Genomic DNA, 20,035 nt, shown 5'->3' on the forward strand with positions numbered 1-20,035 from the left:
ATAAAAAAGTACAGCACTGAAACTTTCATATTACAACCTGCAGGTCAAGACAATGAACCAAAAAAGCCCCAAACCCTGGACCAGTGGTGTGAAGAACTAATAAATATGAAAGTGATGACGATAGCAGGTGGTCAAACAATTTTGAAACTGATTTGGCAAGGATTAACAGATGATGAGCAAACATTTGACTTGGTTTATGCATTGTTCATTGCGAATGGTATTTCACAAGATATGTTTCAGCTAGCTTGTAATACTCAAGCCAATAAGACAAACATTGTGATGAAATGCAACCCTAATGATGTATGGGTGAAACAGTACCCAGATTTTCATGAACAAGAATCCAGAGAAATACTACCACAGTATACTACAGCTATTCTTGCCATACACATTTGATACACAGCTAAAACCAGCCACATTCAAATCATATGAAGATTTTTATCAGACTGGTGCTGTTCAGATTGAAAACTATCCTTTGGAAACTTTGAAAGTGATTGTTGACAGAAACAAAGCAATGTTTGAGAAGGATGGTGATGTTAATGATGAAGCAAAGGAATTGTTCGAGAGATCAGGTCAATTGGAAGATGATTGGGCTCAAGTTTGTCCCGAAACTGAGTCTGAAAGAATAGCATGTGAAGACGCACATACTCGTACGTCCTAAGAGGAAAGTGGAACTGAAACTGCTAGAAACACGCCAGATTTGCTACAGACTGATAACACCCTTATAAAAAACAGAGGTGCTTCAGATATGATTCTCAGATCAATAAAAGAGGGACAAGCTGATGTTTTCTATAAAATAAGACAATTAAGTTTGGATAAAAAGAAAGGTAAAGATCCTGATGCTTTTAACCTACTTCTGACTGCTAACCCTCATTCAAAATAATCCAGAAGATATATCTGTTCTTTTGGTAGCTTCAACTGGTATTGCAGCATTTATGGTAGATACATTCATTATTATACATATTATACATTATACATTCATGGTAGACTGAGATAGATCAAACAAACTGTTGATTATTCCCCATTTGGAAATGTATCTGTAATTGGTGTTGGAGACTTATCACTTATCACCCGCTGAAGGAACACCATTATATATTGGCAGAAATGGATATGACCTGTGGAATGATAATTTTTCTATTACAGAATTGACCAAGATCATGAGACAAAACGACCCTGCATTTGCACCACTGCTGCATTGATTATGGTCAGAGCTTCTTGAAACAAGTGATATAGATATGTTCAAACAACAAGAAACTGGTGAAGATGATCCAGATTGCATTCACGTTTTTGTAACAAATGCTCAAGTTGATGAATTCAACATCACTGCTCTACATTCTAAATGCTCAGATTCAATTTCCATTGAGGCACAAGATTTCTAACGAAACTCAAAAAAAGGGGAAAAAGAGAAAAACCTCATGAGAGAGTTTATAGCTCAGTGTACAAGTCTACACATGTGTACAGATAAGCTGTCTATTTGCGTAAAATACCCCCCAAAACTATTCCAAACCCAATTACATTCAATTAGCTTGCATACAGAAACGCATGCATTAAATGAAAAACTCAATTGTTTGAAAACGGCATGCGAAAATACCCAATAAAGCTTTTTCAGCATGCGTACAACAGAGCTAACTTCCGAAACACAATTACGAGCCAATTTACTTTCCGAGTCAAGCTCATAATTAGAACTGTTACATACATCTAAAACATTATTTCATATTTTTTCAAATCTTAAAATGCTTACTCATTTTTGGAAAAACCCAATAGAGTGATAAATGGATGAGTGTAAACATATTAGTTACCCAATGAAAAATGTAATAACCCAATTAAAATAGAAACCTAGAGTAAAACCTCAATTGCTCAAAAAGTTATCTGGAGCTCTGCCACTGACAATTAGTAGCACGATAGAGATGATGAGACCATTGTTGCAAATCCCACTCCCACGTGATGTGCAGCAAGAGATGCACGTACTTTTCTAAAGGTACAATATATCCCACAATTCAGCAGTATGAACATCAATGCCATTGAATATGTAACCCACAATATCAGTTTGTAAACAGAGATACACAGAAAAAAAGTGAAAGCCTAAAATTTATCGTATTACGCCATTTCTGTCTCACACTACAACACGCTGAATACGGCTGTCCAAGGGGTGGGAAATGCGTGAGCTCACGACATGGGTCAAATAGAGTAACCTCCCCTAGAAATGACTAGTTAACAGGTTGTGTGAAGCTGGAAGCACAGGTCTAATGCGCATCTTCCTTTCAGGTGCTTATCTAAGGGGACCAGCACCGAAACAAACGTATTTAGTCGTAGAGAGAAAACTGTACGTCAAAACGAACAGGTGAAATATCATATTGTTATAAAATGGCATGGTTTAATCATTTGCTAAGTATTTAACAAATGGATACAAATTGGAACTACATCAGTAAATTTATGTTTACGCTTAGCATTTGCTTAACATACACTTCCTGACAGACAAATGGATAGAAATCTGATGTTAAATAAATTATGTAAGGTGTTTCTTTCGACACTGCAAGCTTGTTTTTCATAATGCCATGATTTTCTTGAAACGGATTTTGACACTATCAATTCAGCTTTTTATAATGCCAACCTTGTTTTAATAGCAATTCCAATGGGTTTTTTTTTAGAACAAATGTCCCATTTCCCTATCCATAAAGCCAAGTGTTGGAGGTAATGTCACCAATATGTATCACTATCGTTCTCCTCTTAGGTGCATTGATCTCAGTTGTGTTCATAGTTAATCCTCTTTTTATCTTTGCTAATAATTAAAGCTTAAATGACCGGCATTTCTTTGCTAATTGCTTCAATTTCTTTGACAAGAATTGACTGACATGTTGTTATTGTTAGACAAAGCACCAAGCCACATTATCCCTAAGGACGTGTCAAATGTCAACATCCATTGACTTCTACCTACAACAACAAATCACCTTCAAGTCGCAATGACGCCAGCTCCAGCTCGGTCACTTGTTAGATTCTATTGACAAGAAAGTGTCCCCCATGATCCTCCTGAGATGTGTTTGATGTTGATGAAAATGACGTCAGCACTATCAACAATTTCGTTAAAAACGGACCAGATAAATAGCAAATTATTAATTACACTATCATACTCATGTGTACTTTTATAAAGTAGGCTTCAACTAGATGACTTATTGGTATGAGAAATCATAGAGCCCGACTTCGCTGCTCGCATCTATATTTACAATGTTGTAGCTGCAATATAGTGGCGTCTCTAGATGTTTCCAGTCTTCATTGTGCATATAAAGTAACAGAGGCAAGATTTGCAGGAGAGGCCCTGTATTAAGAAATATTAATCAGTGGCGTTTCTCACACCCTCCCCCGTAGTCTCCCCCTTAGCAAAACACCCTGAGGGGGGGATACACCTTTGAACTAATGTTGACCTGGCTAGAGCATGCATGTTAGCCACAGAGGGATGTCTAAATAAGGGGTGAGAGAAGTCAGGTAGAGAAGTCAGGTATATTCTTAGAACTCAGGGATATTCTTGGAATACAATTCCAAAAAGGAGATATCCTGATGGTCACTGCATTGATAACATGGGGGATTGCAGATGAGGTACTACTTATTGGGACCATGGTCGGGAATGTCAGATATGTTGAGAAAATATATATATGATTGTGAACCAGCGGAGCGGGGCAGTCGAGGCGAAGAGTCAGAGCTACACGTGTCTAACTGTGTTTCAATAAAATCGTTGTGGACCCTTAGACAGACTTGTGTCGTACACAGAAGGAGTCAAGAAGAAGTATCCCTTAGAACAGAAACGTCTACGGCGGATATATTGGTGGAGAAAAGATTCTTGTACCTCCAAGCAGCAAGAACACTGAGGTTAGTGTACCTATTATCTTCATTGATTTTGTCTGGGGTCCACAACCAGCACTAAAATTCCATCTGACTGCCTGTAAACACCATTCTAGAGCACCAACAACTTATGTTCCGGTACAAACAATACCACTAGTGCTCAATAAGTCAAGAACTTGTGTAAGAAATAACTGCACCTCAACCCTAACAATGTTTGCCCAACAGGACAATGCTCTTATTATACTTTAACAGTGTGCTTCAGCAGTGTCATCTGTGCAGAGACAGTGCAACCGCCAAGGCTTCCATCTGTGCAGTGACAGTGCAACCGCCAAGGCTTCCATCTGTGTAGTGACAGTGCAGCCGCCAAGGCTTCCATCTGTGCAGTGACAGTGCAACCGCCAAGGCTTCCGTCAGTGCAGTGACAGTGCAGCCGCCAAGGTTTCCATCTGTGCAGTGACAGTGCAGCCGCCAAGGCTTCCATCTGTGTAGTGACAGTGCAGCCGCCAAGGCTTCTATCTGTGCAGTGACTGTGCAGTGACAGTGCAGCTGCAAAGCTTCTATCTGTGCAGTGACTGTGCAGTGACAGTGCAGCTGCAAGGCTTCCATCTGTGCAGTGACAGTGCAGCCGCCAAGGCTTCTATCTGTGTAGTGACAGTGCAGCCGCCAAGGCTTCCATCTGTGCAGTGACAGTGCAGCCGCCAAGGTTTCCATCTGTGCAGTGACAGTGCAGCCGCCAAGGCTTCCATCTGTGCAGTGACAGTGCAGCCGCCAAGGCTTCTATCTGTGCAGTGACAGTGCAGTGACAGTGCAGCTGCAAGGCTTCCATCTGTGCAGTGACAGTGCAGCCGCCAAGGCTTCTATCTGTGCAGTGACTGTGCAGTGACAGTGCAGCTGCAAGGCTTCCATCTGTGCAGTGACAGTGCAGCCGCCAAGGCTTCCATCTGTGCAGTGACAGTGCAGCCGCCAAGGCTTCCATCTGTGCAGTGACAGTGTCAAGAACCACGAACTGTGTAAACTACCAGAACTGCTCCAGATCTCTCTCTCTCTCCATTTTGGTGAGCAACTTGTTTTTGTGCTCCCTAAGACTCAGTTAATTTACCTAAATTTTGTTAATAATTTTCTGAATATTCATACCATGTCTGTCTGTAAACTTAACCCCCTTAACGCCGACGACCGCCTACCACTGCTCGTTCCTAAAATTCAGTATCAGAGTACACCTGTTAGCGAGCCACATCGCTCCTATCAATCCTCCCACCATGTAAATCGTTCTTCCCCCTCCCAGGACCCCTTTTCTCCAAATTGGGCCACATTCAATGAAACTGGACCTGACACATCCCCTTCCCCCAGCCCACAGTAGCGAAGCCTATTCCCCAAGCCTCACCCCTATTGGATATACAGGAGTCATATGTGCAGATACACCCTTCATCCTTTCTCAATCGACCCCATCTTCACTCACCCCCCCCCGCCCCCGCCCCCGCCCCCGCGCCCAGCACCCATCCAACAGCCCCAGGCCAGTACCTTGTCTACATTGTCAAGGGCAATAAACTGTTCTCGCCTCCCCCTACCTATGTATGATGGGAAAGATCCCATAGCAGCAACAACTTGGCTCCACCGCTATGAGAAATTTGCTTCTGCCCAAAACTACGCTAATGATGACCACGAAGATATCTTCCCAGTTTATCTCACTGGAATGTCCACCGAATGGTACGAAGGTACCAAGAACACTGCATCAATGTCCTGGCCAGACTTACAAACTGCCTTCCTACGGCTATATTTCCCATTCTCCATAAGCCTCCTTACTCGACAAAATGCTCTTCTGGATCGTAAAGAAAATGCTGGTGAACCATTTTCCCCATTTTTACAATCGATTCGTCATGAAGCCGAATTTCTCCACAGAAATGATGATATCAAGGATCAAGGGTCTTATAATCCAAAATACCTTGCCCCATATTCGTCAGTTTATCCTTACCCATCCCCATAACTCGCTAGACCAGGTTATTGACAGTGCGGAGATATCTGATGCAACGTCAGGGCTATCAGATTCCAAATCTGATCAGCTGATGTCTGCCATCCTTGACCTTACTGCCAAGGTAATTAACGCCCCCCACTCGCCGCACATCAAAGCAGTGAACTCTGGCTATCGCTCCCAGCCATATGGCCAACGCATAGATCACAATACTGCTTCTCACCCCAAAGACTACGTAGTTCTAGTTCATCATTTTCAACCTTCGTTTCGGCCACGTCCAATTACTCACAGAACAGAATTTCCCTCACGTCAACAACCAGTATTCCAAGGTGCTGCCGCACAGAATTCCTATTAAAAAAAATTCTGTTGTCATGCCTGTGGCTATTTTCATTTATCGCCACAGGAATGTAAGGCCCAATATCTCTGCTGATATAAATGTAACAAACAAGGTCATTTTATCCGTATGTGTCCCCTTCAGTCACAATATAGGCAATGATGCCAGAAGAGCATTGTACTAAAGTCACAGCAGAAACCTACTTGTACACCTCCACTATCTACTACCCTAAACAATATCAGCTTGGCACATAGCACCGTGTTGGTCACTATCACCAATACCTCCTTCAATGCCCTTGTTGATACTGGAGCTAGTGCTAGTTTGTATTGGCCTCTCCCATTTCAACAGTCTAGGGGGGTCAGATAAATTCCCTTTCACTCTAAGTGGTCACGCTCAACTAGCAGGACCAGATGGTAGAATGTTTAGAATGCTTAGTGTGCTTAGTGTGCTTAGTGTGCTAAGTTCTATGTAGTCGAAGACCTACAGCAAGATGTTTTACTTGGCCTTGACTTTTTAAAACAGCATGCAGCTTCAGTAGATTACTCCAAAAACAAGCTTTGCCTTTACAATGGCCTAGCTGAGGCGCCCTTCCTCAGCCCCCATGCAGATAGCCTCTTGGCCAGATGTCCCACACATGTTAGCATTCCCCCAAGATCGGAAATATGTTTGGTATTGGACATGCCAATTAACACCCGTGCCAACTCCTCTGGTACACTACAGCCCAGAGCTCCAGATACGCTGCGTATCTGCGTGAAATACGAATCAGAAATGCAGAAATACGCTGTAAAATAAAATCCAAGCGTATCAAATACGCAACGAACATTACAGATACACTACAAAAATAAAACTTGTGCGTATCATAAAAATATTGTGAAGTAACCCTGCGTATTCGATACGCAAATCAGCAACTTATTTTGAAATTATAAACTCCACGATGACAGTTACATCATGAGCATTTGCCATCACACTTTCTTTGGAAGTATCGTGGTATTTTTTAGTCCTATAAAGCTCTCGAACCCACACGACACCAGTTTGCTGGGACTAGATGAATAGTGTTTTTAAATATTCAAGTTAAATACCCACATGTGTAAAAACTAGTGGGTAACAGAAATTTGAACACCCAGATAGAATTACTGATACGCAATGATTTTAAAATGCATGAGTAAAATACTCACAACACCAAAAGCTTATCTGGAGCTCTGACAGCCACTTAATGACTTAACCCAAACACACCCGGTGATAGGCACTCATTGTGTAGTCAGATGTGTTGACTCTCAAGTCCCATACAGATTACTCAACCCTACCAATTCTACAATCACCTTACCGGCAAATGCACCAATTGCTATGTTTGAGTCACTTGCTTCCAACTTTGACTTAGGACCACTCAGAGACACTACAGCTGATCAGTCAAAGTCAATCAACCACATCTCTTTGACTGACAATTCAACTGCTACTGACTTGAGACAACGAGCATCTGAACTAGACATTGACCTCTCTCAAGCTGACTTGTCTGAAGACCGAAAACATGCTTTGTTAACATTCATTGGTCGACACCGTGACTGCTTTGCTAAAGACATCACTGAACTGGGCCAACTCATATGTTTTCCCACTCTATAGACACTGGTGACAACCGCCCCGTTCGAAAATGTCCCTATCCAGTACCTACAAAACATAGAAATGACATGGACACTCACATTAGGGATATGTTAGAAAATGACATCATTGAACCATCCTTTTCCCCATGGTTGGCAGCTGTGTTACTAGTTAAGAAGAAGTCAGGAGATAAAAGATTCTGTATCGATTTTCGCGAACTTAACAAAGTCACGTCTGTTCAACATTATCCAATAGGAAATACAGATGAATCCATGATGTCACTAGGAAAAAGTCATCTCAAAATTTTCTCATCTCTTGACATGATGAGCAGTTATCATCAAATTCCCCTGTCCCCAGACAGTCGAGAGAAAACCGCCTTTATTGCCCCTGGTCATGGTCAGTTCCACTTCAAGGTCATGCCCTTTGGACTGGTCAATGCCCCCAGTTCTTTTGCTTTCATGTCCTCAATATTCTCAGGAATGTCTTACAAATATGTTTAAACATATTTGGACGACCTGTTGATTCACAGCTTGTCCTTTGACGAACACCTTCAACACTTAGAATCGGTTTTCAACAAATTTAGGGAGGCTGGGCACTCAAGCCCTCAAAATGCAATTTTGCAGTGAAGGAAATTCCTTATCTGGGCCATGTTATCTCTATGGAAGGGGTATCCACGGATCCCTTGAAAGTGGAGAGTGTCAAAACATATTCCCGCCCCACAAACATCCGTGAGTTGCGAGCATTTCTTGGCCTGACCTACTATCGCAAATTCATAAAGGGTTATGCAATGATAGCTACCCCTTTACATGCTCTACTTCACTTTCATAGGACATTTGGGATGTAGCGTCACAGACTATGCGTTAGCATCAACAGATATATTTCAACATATTGCAGACTTTGACATAATGTCCCGCTCAGAAAGTGATCATTTACCAATCCGTGTGACCATGCGTCATAAGGGAGATGCGTTCGAACCTGAGAATAGTCAGTTACACTTTAAGTATATATGGACTGATAAACTTCGTGAGACATTCATGATGAATATATCATTGCCATGTATCACCGATATGCTAGAACGTGCAGCTTTATGTTCACTCTCAGATGCATCTACTGTAGTGACTCTACTGACAGATGCTATTCTGTCTGCCGCTTGTGTGTTCAAAAGGGAGAATAGACGTAAAAGGCATAGTGACTCCCCATGGTATGACAATGAATGTCTTACTAAAAAGCACGAACGCTGTCATGCACTAAACGCTTTTCAGGTTACTCAAGGCACTGAACACCTAGCCAAGTACAACAAGGTACACAATGAATACAGGGCCTTGTGTAGGACAAAGGGGGACCAGTATCGACAGCGTAATAGAGTAGAACTGATAAACTCAACTGGTGACTCCAAACGTTTTTGGGACATTGTCAAATGGGCGTCCAGGCGCCAACATCATCACAATCCTATCTCCGCGGTAGAGTTTTCTGAATATTTCTCAACATTAGACACAAATACTGATCCTCCTGAGAGTGACGATAAAAGTCTGTACTTATGTGAATCTCATGAACTGACAGAAGACATTCTTGACTGTCCTATAACAAGATCAGAAATCACAGACAGTATTCGTGCCTTAAAGAACAATAAATCAGCTGGAGTTGACCATATCATAACACTCATCAGATGTTATTTCTCCTTACTTGGAGATTATATTCAATAGTATGTATGAAAATGGTGTTTTTCCTGAAAATTGGTCATTAGGAATTATCATTCCATTACATAAGAAAGATGACGCAACAGTTCCAGATAACTACCAAGCCTTCTGAGTGTCCTTAGTAAAGTATTCACTACAATTCTATGCAAGAGATCAGTTTTCTAGACAGACACACGTTGTGTTATTTCTGAATGCCAGTCAGGCTTTCGGAAGGGGTATTCCACTGTAGATAACTGTTTTGTCCTTAATGCTCTTGTACAAAGATTCCTTTCACGTAAAGGGGGTAAGTTTTACGTCGTTTTTATTGACTTCTCTAAGGCGTTCCATTCCATACACCGTAACCCTCTTTGGAGTTTGCTTTATAAACAGGGATTAAGTACAAAAATGGGTAGAATGTTGCAGTCAATCTACAAAGACATTAAGGCAAGTGTAAGGTCTAACGATTGTCTGAGGCATTTGATTGCCCTTTGGGTGTCAGGCAAGGCTGTGTACTTAGCATGTTCTTGTTCCAGTTTTTTTATAAATGAAATAGTTCTTGAGATGGAAGAGGAGTGTCCGTTTGGTGTACAGCTCCATCCAGACATTATCCACATCCTGTTACTTCTATTTGCAGATCATTTGATACTCGTTGGTGATAGTGTTTCTAACCTTCAGAAGAAACTAAGAAAACTTGGAAAAATGTCAGTTAATATGCCCAAGACCAAAGACGTTGTATTTAAAAATGGTGGTTGTTTGTCAGATTCGAAAAGTGGTTTTACAAAGGGAAAAGGGTTGAAGTTGCTTGTGGTTATACTTACTTGGGTTTGTTTTTTAATAATAGGCTTAACTGGTCTAAAACTCTTGATAAGATTGCCCTGCAGGTGAAAAGGGTATGGATAACTATCCTGAGATGTATACATTCGCTACAACCTTTTTCACCAGATTTCTACTTCCTACTGCTTCTGTATGGTGCCGAGGTCTGGGGGTTTGAAAATGTTAAAAAATTGGAAACTGTGCAGTTATATGCTTGTAAACGGTTTTGGGGTTTAAAAATATCAGCATCAAACAATGCTGTATTGGGCGAGTGTGGCAGATACCCTATTCGTGTATATGCTTTGACCAGATGTGTGAAATAATGGCTGAACATACTAAAGATGCCAGACTTCTGTTTACCAAGAAAGTGCTACAATATGTTGTACCTGTATGATGAACATGGTCGTGTCAACTGGGTAACTAAATTAAGGAATTGCCTTTGTAAACTTGGGTTCGGAGATGTATGGAGGTTCCAAATGTATGGAAACCAAAAGGTTTTTCTTAATATGTTCAAACAACGTTTGAAAGACAATTTTCAGCAGATCTGGCATAGTGAACTTCTTGCAAGTTCAAAAATGTCATATTATGCTTGTTTTAAAACTTATGTTAAATGTGAACCTTATTAGTCATTCTTAAATTTCGCAAAATATGAAAACAACCCTCACGAGAATGGCTCACATTCTCCCAAGCATAATGGCTGGGTATCAGCTCAGTCCCGCAATTACTTCCATTGGGTATTCTCCCTATTTCATGTTGTTTGGGCGAGAACCCCGTATGCCCATTAACAACATATTACAGCCAATCCCTGAAAACTTACCTCCTAAAACACAGACTGACCTCAGGGAACTGCTAGATAATCTGGAAATGGCGCGAAATATAGCCACACAGAATGTCCACGCAGCCCAAGTATCATAAAAAGCTAGATATGATAGGAAGACCCAAATCCCTACTTTCACAGTTGGACAGAAAGTATGGTTAAAGAAAGGAAACCTGAAAGCCCACCTCAGCCGCAAACTGCAATGCCAGTGGGATGGGTCATACTATAATGTCTTTGCGTACGAAACGCCCAATTACTTATTGAGACAATGTCTAACCAACAAACCCCTGAAGGGCCTATCCACGCAAATCGCTTAAGGCCCTACGTGGGAGAGGACAGTAGGCCGCAACCGCCCCCACTTGACCTTGCGAAGCCTACCGATACCATTGGTGCCAATAACGCTGACCCAGATAACCCTACGGGTACCCAAAGTGAGTATGACAATTTGCCACACATTACGCTATCAATTTCCCAACAAGGCCGCAAACAGCTAGCCACACCCACATCCAACTCCCACGATAACAGTTGGGATCCCGAGGATGATATCCCACTGGCCATACTCCAAAAGAGATGGTGAGGTGAGGTGAGGTGAGGTGAAATTGGGTTTAACCTTGTGTCAAAGATTATTGCACTTATATAGCGACGTGCATGCACGCGTGTGTGTGGCTGCTTGTACTAGACCCGACTGATGCCGATTTATAGTGCTAGCCCACTGAGATACCATGCCGCAGTTTAACATGAATACTCCACTCAGACACAGTATACTGACTCCGAGCAGACCAGTCCTGGCTTTAACCCCTTAATGCCGAGCACCAGACAGGGTAACAACAAGTACCATCTTTTAACGTCTTTTGGTATGACGCGGCCAGGGATCGAACCCCGGACCTTCCGCTCTACAGGGGGACGCTCTACCACTAGACCATGGAGGCAGTCCCAAAAGAGATGGAATACGACTAACCAATCCACATCTAACACAGTAGAGGAAACACCTTTCATTGAACAGGTGTTGTCGTCAAAACGCATCAGCGGCATCCAACACTTCAAGGTGAAATACGTTGAACGTCCTACTCTACAGTGGGTCTCTCAGTCATAAACACCCACCTTTATCGTAGAAGACTACTATTGCAAGATGCACTCTTAAGAGTAAAAAAACACAACAGAAACAACAAAAAGCTGACAGCAAACCTATACTGTAACCCATTCTCCAGACTCCAGAATCTTAGCATATCTAACAAGTTCTGCTCAACAAAGGCAACACAGACGTAACTGATGCTATTTATGTCTTCTACGTCAGTGTCAATACACCCTACATCCTCGGTCGCAATCAATTACATAATATGAATAACACTCATACACACTATAGTAGTGGTGCAAGAATACACGACACAGCTGACTGATCGACACGGCGGACGTAATACCTTTGTTGGTGATATATGTTTCTTCATGTATGAATTCATGTATGAATGGTTGGAGGGGTGAAAGGACTGTGCAGTCTGTGTTTTGTACACAAGGGAAAATTCCAATATATACAAAATATACAATTTTGTATAGTTGGTATATCCAAAATATACAATTTTGTATATATGGATAGATTTTACCACTGCTTCATTGAATTTCTTCAGCCAGTAAATGGTATTTGGGGAGATTTGAAAATATTAGTAATGTTACCGAACAGTATTATTGCACGTGACAATAATACGTTAATACTGTTTTCATTATGGCAACTATTTTGGAGTGTTATGAAATAATTTGTATTTCTTTATGTTGACAGCGTTTTACATAAGAAATAGAACATTTGTGCAGATTTAAGTAACAGATCAATGATATAAATTATACCGCTGTCTTAACTAGATCGCGGTTAGAAAAAGCACTGTTTGTATAACGAAAGGCTGCCGCTGTCTTAACTAGGTCGGGGTTAGAAAAGCACTGTTTGTAAAACGAAAGGCTGCCGCTGTCTTAACTAGGTCAGGGTTAGAAAAGCACTGTTTGTATAACGAAAGGCTGCCGCTGTCTTAACTAGAATAACCAATAAACGGAATAGCACGATCATTGCAAAAAATAGATAAAAAATCCATTAATTTAAAATTGTACAAGGAAACATATATATGGGAAACACTTTGTTGGAATAAATTCCTATTATATTACGTTCACGACATTAGTTCTGGAGTTTTCAAGGTAAAATTTAATATATATGTTTCTGTGATTTCATGTAATGGTGATTCTAAATATAAAATATTGGTTGATATTGTTTGACAAACAGTTGTATACTCCTTCCATTGTGATAATTCTACTTAAGGATGTTTGTTTAGTCAATTGACATGCGTTCATTGCAAACAAGGATCATTAGTGGGAAAGGATTACTAAGTTTGTCATCCAGTATAATGCACTTCCTCGATTAGCATAATTAGAACAGAGTTTGTAATCAGTTACATCCGGACTCCAGTTAATCAAGGCAGCTACATCAGTTGAGAGTGTGAGCAACTGGAGAAGAGGCGAGCAACTCAATGTGATTAATGAATTAGTGGAATTTTGATAAATAAACGAACACCTGTCACACTCGAACATTGAACACTCACAATCGCAGATATTTCTATGGTACATTTGAGGGTGAACGTGAACGAAGCCGTGCAGGATTCCTTACAGCGATTTGTCTTCAGAACCCACAGTGAGCTCAGGTGAGTTTATTAATGATGATATTTTCATTCATTCATAGATATGGCGATCATGAGCGCTGACACTATATGTGTATGCAATAGAATATTTTGAAGACTAGACACATATTGATTCACTATATGACAACATCAAATCCAGTATTTGTTTAATGCAACAGGTTTAAAGCATTCAAAATTGTGCATTATTATAAAATACAATGTGTGTCGCTTCGTCTTCCATGTCAAATACATTATTTTTTTTAAAAATATAATTTAATATTACTATGACTTTTACATTATAACTAAAATTATGGAGTCTTGCATGTCGAGCCAACAAACTATTGTACATATTATTCACATTGGAATTTCTGTTTACTGTGTTTGCGGTGGGGTCCAGACAATTCCCCAAATGGACAATTCCAAATACTACTGCGTAAAATATTAATGCCGATTTGGAGAAAATTACCAAATGATGAAAGCAAGTAAAATTGAATCCAGAGAAAACAGAAACTTTTCTATTTCAAGTTAAACAAGTATTTGTCACAGAGTGACGAAATATCCCCCGCCTGTACACCATAGTACCAAATATGAAGACAATCCAGAGATTAGTTCTTGAGATATTGTGGCAACACCGTTTTCCAACTCCAAAAACAGATTTGCCTGCTGTGACCTTGAAAATGGGGTCAAGGTCACTAAAACCAACTGGTGTCTGCGGAGTCTGTATATACACCATAGTTCCAAATATGAAGACAATCCAGAGATTAGTTCTTGAGATATTGCGGCAACACCGTTTTCCAACTCCAAAAGCAGATATGCCTGCTGTGACCTTGAAAATGGGGTCAAGGTCACCAAAACCGACTGGTGTCTGCGGAGTCTGTATATACACCATAGTTCCAAATATGAAGACAATCCAGAGATTAGTTCTTGAGATATTGCGGCAACACCGTTTTCCAACTCCAAAAGCAGATATGCCTGCTGTGACCTTGAAAATGGGGTCAAGGTCACCAAAACCGACTGGTGTCTGCGGAGTCTGTATATACACCATAGTTCCAAATATGAAGACATTCCAGAGATTAGTTCTTGAGATATCGCGGCAACAAACAGGTGGGACGTACGGACGGACGCACGGACGGACGGTCGTGAATACTATATCCCCCGCTTCGCGCTTTCGCGCGGCGGGGGATAATTAAAGTCTTCCCAAGTGCAAAACCTAATCTTAAAATGAAAGGAATTAATATTTATGACTTTGGGAATAATAAAATCAGTCAGATTCTGATATTGACGATAGAGTTAAAAAGGAAAGCCCTATGATTAATTGCCTTAGAAGTCTTAGATACCTTTCTGGTTGTCCACCACCGTGAACCATACTCACTCACTCAGTTAAATAACTCCTTTCACATAAATCGTTAGAAGTTATGAACAAGCATAATATGCCCATATTTTTGGATAATTGTACCAAGAACAAGAATTAATACTAGAATGTTTACACTAAGATTCATTTCGGACGCTGAAATAATGCCGACGAGACGTTACATTTTAATTCACTCACTCAATACGGACTATACAGACTATTTGTAGGGCGATATGGGGTACAGGCCACGAGAAAATTTACAGAGATACTAACACAGCCATTACACCTTTTTACAAGATGGAAAACATCTTTGCTGTTAGTACCGTAATTGCATTTATAGAAATCGAACCAATATACAGGCTATATGTTGTAGAACAGAATGCTATGCCAAGTCTTTCCTACCTGATACCATTAATAATTGGAATAGTCATCTGATATAGAGGATTATTAAACTTGGACAGTGTTACTTATATACAGTTAAGCCATAAGACCAGATTTTGTCACATAATCCTTTATCGCCTCGGACTCGGTTGTTGTGATTTAAACTTCCATCGGCTTAAAAGACAATATATATTAAGAAACGATTCGCCTGTCTATTCTAAAGGTTAAGTGAGTTTATATTCAGTGGTTTATGGGAAACAATTTGTCAGTTTAGCTATTTTGAAATCAGTCCATGTACATCCTACGTTCGGGTGAATTTGCACTTATGTAATAACTTACGAATTAATTCATAATTTAAGACACGTATTAAGTATCAAACAGTTAAATAGCTTTTCTTAGTAATTGAACACCTTTCCATCGACCGCACCAAACTGTTGACCAATCATATTTGTTCTGTTTTAATGTATATATGTATTATTTTATACAATTTGTATATAGGAAGCTTGATGGGGACTTTTGGGATATAAGAAATGAATACAGACTGCCATATTGTCTTAACAATCACCGGGTATGACCATGTAGACAGGATATTATTCGGGTTTCTGATAATTACTCCATGAGCATACTGGGTATTGGTGCTTGGGGATATTAAATGTAACAGTTTGTTATCAGAGGAGATTGATAGTGAACTTTTAGTACCAGTTAGATATGATATCTATATGACTTCTTTCTGTTTGACAAAGGATTTAGGGTTTATATGTGGGAAATCCTTTGACACTGAAGGAAGAAAGTCACTCAACCAGTTCATGTATTCTACGTCAAATAAGATCAGAACACGTGTATAATTACAACATCCTCAGGATACCAATAACAACGAAATGTAAAAATTAACAAACATGACCAACATTATTATTTCATGATAATGTAGGTGTCATGCATGTAATTATAGCTATATAAACATATGTTTAATTATTCAGTTTGTGTGAAGTCGGTCATAAATACAAGAAACAGTTTATTCTGAAATTCTTTAATCATGTACTTTTATTTATATATTTTCCCAATATTATATTATTCCCAAAAGGGCAATTATAATCATGTTATATTTTTTCAGTCTATTTTTGAATACGAATCACGTAACATTTATGTTACTTTGATTTCATAAGACCAATGTTGTTGTTACAGACCCAGGGACCGACTAGGTTCATTACATATCATAAAAGTGCTGGGACATAATGTGGTGGCAATACATTCTCTAATTAACACCTGTCACAAAGGGACAGGCCATTTGGGTTTGTCCTCAGGGAATGTGTTATGCAATTTGTGTATTCACGAAATAACATTCAACAAACTATGTACTTAGTCCGGTGATTTAGGATTGATGCATTTGTACTTCGTATAAATAAATGAATTACTTTTTTTTCTTAATCGTGTGCGTAATACGCATAATGTCGGAAAGCGCAAGTTAAATCCCCAAATACTGACTTTGTTCCTAAATAAATCAAAACCCTCACTTATAATTGTATCACTGTATCACTTTAAATTTTAATGATGTAAATCACGTACGTGTCACTTTTAATGTAGAATATGTCAGTCACTCAACCAATTCCACTATTATTTTCCCAAAAGATCAAAGATTAAAAACAGTTATCAAGTTATTAATTTCCATATCTTTAGAAATCCTTAATCTTAAAATTGAAACAGCCATCTTGATGTATTATTCGGTATTGAATGACATTAGATATATGCTCCTATACCGCCGCTGGTGTCTTAATTTGCGAAAATTAAACATTTGGTTTGCATCCAACAATGCGCGTGCCAAATTATACAGCGTCAAGCTTTCAGAGCGCCAACTAAGTTTTCCAAAGTAGAACTGAGCAAAATGAATATTTATCAAGTTTCCTTTTGCTAGAACATATGCATGCTGTTGTGGGTTTTCCAAAAAATCTTTGTTCTCTCTGTTGTTAACAATATTAAAACAACAAGTACTATAAAATATAATACGGAAATATATTACATATTATTTACGCATCCGGCTGCTCACAATACAATGCTAGTAAACAATATTTGTGTCCCAGGGAGTGAATACCAATTAGACCAAGCCAGCTCTACAGACACTGACTTTCTAAAAGACAGCAAGGTACATTATACAGTTGTAATTGAAAACTGTAATCTCAAACATATATAATGCTACTTCAACACTTTATCATATACTTAGCAGTTGAATATTCTGTAAAATTGAAATTAATCCTCTATTAGTTTACAGTGACGATTCTTGCAGGCTATATAATGCAGGCACGGCCCGTTACGTATCATTCAATCTTTATCTTTCTCACTTTCTTATAAAGGCATAATGATCGATAATCTCTTGTGTTGCAGTGTGAAATGTTAATTTATTGTGAGTAAGGCTAATCCCTTTTTCCAGACATTAATTGATCACTCACCAACAACTGACAAGGGATTAATCCTCGTTAAGGCAGTTCTAAGTGATACAGTATACTGCAGGTTAACTAGATTAATTAACTAATTAAGGGTTAAATCATTTAACTTAAATGAGATTGTTTACTTTGAGTGTGTTGTAATCCATTTGATGTCGAATTACAAAGAGTGAATCTTCAAAAAGGCTAAGCATACCCAACACTACCGGTAGCACCTGGCATTCACAAATAGTGTTGTTCTAATACATCAAGCTATAATACTGACACGTTACTTCAGGGTTATCGGAATAAATTTGAATTTGATTTTCACATATTTTCCTCCTTTGCTCATGAGCATATACATGGATATACATACATGTGCATTATAAATTTGAAATGCAATTGTAAATAAAGTTGTTGTTTTTCTTCAGAAGAGTCGTAACCGAGTCCTCGGGATACGCCATCGCAACCTTCCCGTCCAGAAGAAACAAAGGTATGAGTACGCATTAAAGATAGCTCAGTTGATGCCCTCCGAGGAAAGTAACTATGACGAAGACGGCATAAAGATTTTTTTACAGTACGGCCAAAGAACTGCGAGTCGACGGAACTGCAGATGCGAAGAGGCTTGCAGATGAGACATACATTAAGAAGCTGGACAGTACAGCAGCTTTCCCTGAGGCAAGACGTGTCCGTTGACCACCATCCAAAAACCCATTCCCTGACGTGAAGAAGGATATATCATGGGTCAATACCGAGTATGGAATCCCGTAGTGTGGTGTGGTGTGGTGTGGTGTGGTGTAATATATGTGGGTGGGTTAGTGACTGAATTTGCGGATGTGTGTGTTCGTGGTACTTCTATGGGGGTGTAATGTGTATTTTGTCTCGAAAGCCAAAATGGTTGGTTGTTTAAATAGTGACACTTTGATAAACTATTCTCCTCCTATTCTTCTTCTTCTTTTTGTTCATTGTCAAGATGCTGTGTATTACTCCCCAGACTGCTGTGTTATCATTTTTTATCTTCAAATATCATGATGTGCCCACTGATACCGTCATTATGTTGATTGCCTGATTGTTTAGAACTATCAGTTGCGATATGTTATATGGTTGCTTTGTATAATATCATGGTATAACATTTATACTAAGTTATCCTATAATAATTAGATCTACATCAAGTGCTTTTATGAGTTATCATGATGTAATATTTACACATCATTTCATATAATTATAGTTAAGCATGTAATACTTGTCATCAGGTAAAATGCATATAGAAAATATCAGTAGTTTCAGTTATAGCTTTTTAGATAGATGCTAGCCTAAGGTAATGGGAGCGCATCTTCTAGACATACTATTCAATAAGACAAGAGTTACGTCGACATAGTTTAATAGATTTGAAGCTTTTAGATAAATGCTAGCCTAAGGTGTTAAGATCCCACCTCCCAGATAAAAGATTACCTTGAACTATTTTATTTAAGTAAATCTGTCATCACCTATATTAGAATAACATTCAGGAATAAGACTCATTAAGGATTAGCCCCCATACAAGCTCGTTTATAGTGCATTAAGGATTAGCCCCAACACAAGCTCGTCTATAGTGTCACCATAATCTCTTTCAAAGCATCCAGTAAATATGTCAACAAGATTAGTGCCAGTCCAACAGGATTAACAGGATTTAGTATTCCCCTCTGTCTAGCCATTCATTTAGCATAGGGCACAACCCATCGTGTATCAACCAATCCTATTCCTTTTTATTGTTCAAATTTTTTGTTAAATACATACTGTAGCAAAGTTTAGGCAGAGAAGGGGTTTGACTCTCTTACCAAGCAGACCTCTCTCCCACAGCCCAGAGTGTGTACCGACTCTCTGTGGCACCCTCAGTTATTTTCTAAGTATATGGGAAATTGTTAATTGTTCTTGTAAATAAAATTGTGATTAGTCTCCTGTGACTCCGGCTCTTTGCTGACTAATTCCCCAAGAAATCCAGCACGCCATTTGGAAGGTATTGTTCTCACAGAACAGTTCCATGATAATAACATCGGCATGCAGTTCACTTTCATTGGGACTGGATGCTTTGCACAATAGCGATAGTATCTCACTGCTAATTATTTTTTGATCATTTTCATATACATAAGTAAAGAACATATCAATTTAATCTGAATACGTCAATGTGTCAATTTCTTGTTCTAAAAAGTACAGGTATTAGTATTCGTA

At 39.4% G+C, this 20,035-nt stretch overlaps 1 pseudogene; it reads left to right on the plus strand.

The window, feature by feature from the left end:
- The first annotated feature begins 5,236 nt into the window (after positions 1-5,236).
- On the plus strand, positions 5,237-18,523 carry LOC139457115 (uncharacterized; annotated as a pseudogene).
- Positions 18,524-20,035: the final 1,512 nt, after the last annotated feature.

Source organism: Haliotis cracherodii, unplaced genomic scaffold (assembly GCF_022045235.1).
Source record: "Haliotis cracherodii isolate W230 unplaced genomic scaffold, xgHalCrac1.p SCAF_12, whole genome shotgun sequence".
Classification (NCBI taxonomy): Eukaryota; Metazoa; Mollusca; class Gastropoda; order Lepetellida; family Haliotidae; genus Haliotis; species Haliotis cracherodii.